Here is a 1,710-nt window from a genome sequence, read left to right as displayed (position 1 = left end):
AGAGAGAGAGAGAGAGAGAGAGAGAGAGAGAGAGAGAGAGAGAGAGAGAGAGAGAGAGAGAGAGAGAGAGAGAGAGTATCTTTGCAGACTTACAAAAGAATTAAACAAAATATGAATTTTTCTCAACACCTTTATTGGACATATATTTACCAACGAATAATACAAATACAGTAGCACTGAAGTGTGAACGTGACCATTCTGAGGGAGCCGCTTGGAATACCAGAGTGGACTCCATGGGCGGCTCCGGGTAGCGACGCGCCTCGTGTCAGAGAGAGAAAAAAAAAAAAAAAAAGGGAATTTCTTACTTACGGAACAAAAAATCAAAATGAGGAAAATGCAAAATCCCCCACTGAAACTGTACAATTCAGATATTGACATATAAATAAAGTCTTACGTCAAATCAGAAGCAAGAGAACAGAGTATTGTGAATCTTCGAAGTCATCATGTAGTACTTTTCATATTTATATACACACTTAACATAATTAGATCACACAGTATATCGGTATAGTTCGTTAAAACTAATAGTATATATATATATATATATATATATATATATATATATATATATATATATATATATATATATATATATATATATATATATATATATATATATATATATATAAGAACTGATATCTTATGAAGACAGGGGGAAGAGAATTTAGGATCCAAAATTACAATAACAATAACATGACAAGACTGAAAAAAAAAAAAAAAGTGTGGGGAGGGGCAGATAGAGAAAAGAAACAAAAAGGATAATGATACATAAGGAACAGAGACACGAAAAGCTCCAAAAAATACTGAAGAAAAAGCAAACAGTTGGATGGTGGACTACTGATGTCAGAATGGTCAGCGGTTGGCATCCCCACAGCGGCGTTGCGGGCCATTACTAGGCTACAGACTACGGGAGCGGGAGGAACCAGATCCTAAACAACTGTGCTGACTAATAACCTGGAGTGAGCAAGAACCGGCACTTCTATCGTTAAGGTGTACTCAGATAATGGTAATCACAAAGAGACATCGCTCAACATACATGAGGTAGGAATATCCCTCAGGTGGCCTCTGGCGCCGCAGATCTAAGGGGAGAGGTGGATGGACTGACTCTCTCCTCCTTGGTCTAGGCTGAGGAGGGATGATAATACTCCTTTTTACGCGCCTGAACTACTTCTATGAAGGCTCCCATTATCCATTAATATTTATTTTATGTTAAACATATCGTCATCTTCTCTGCAAGTATTAAGTTGGATTAAAGCATTGAAATAATGTTATTCTCTTTTGCAAGCTGATTTTGTTGATGAGAGAGAGAGAGAGAGAGAGAGAGAGAGAGAGAGAGAGAGAGAGAGAGAGAGAGAGAGAGAGAGAGATAATGTATATATACCCGCGGGAAGAGACAACACAACTTTTTGTTCTTATCAACTTTTAAACTGATACATGGACGAGAGGAAACGTGCTGCAGCATGAGGCCAGTGATGCACGTTCCAAGGCATGAGGAAGCCTTGGTCACGACGTAAGAACCCGTATATACGGCAAGTTGAGATTTGAATATAGGGACCAATCATCGGCAGGATTCCACATGATGATGTCTTACGCCGGAGTGGGGAGGAATCTGTCAATAAATTTCCAGAAATTGAGCAGGGATATAGCATAAGGAATGTGTGTGTGTGTGTGTTTTATGTATATATATATATATATATATATATATATATATAT

General features: G+C 37.8%; 1 protein-coding gene across 8 annotated transcripts in view; it reads right to left on the bottom strand.

The window, feature by feature from the left end:
- Nucleotides 1-1,286: 1,286 nt before the first annotated feature.
- The window catches only part of LOC135099793 (protein bric-a-brac 1-like), a 62,007-nt gene continuing 61,583 nt past the window's right edge, over nucleotides 1,287-1,710 (bottom strand). For all 8 annotated transcript variants that reach the window (XM_064002310.1, XM_064002311.1, XM_064002313.1 and 5 more), the window contains one exon: nucleotides 1,287-1,710. This exon is cut by the window's right edge and continues 10,409 nt beyond it. The gene's annotated coding sequence lies outside the window, so the exon portion shown is untranslated.

The sequence above is a fragment of the Scylla paramamosain genome, chromosome 4 (genome assembly GCF_035594125.1).
Source record: "Scylla paramamosain isolate STU-SP2022 chromosome 4, ASM3559412v1, whole genome shotgun sequence".
NCBI classification, from domain to species: Eukaryota; Metazoa; Arthropoda; class Malacostraca; order Decapoda; family Portunidae; genus Scylla; species Scylla paramamosain.
The sequence above is the reverse complement of the archived record's forward strand: the minus strand, read 5'-3'. Positions and strand labels throughout refer to the sequence as shown.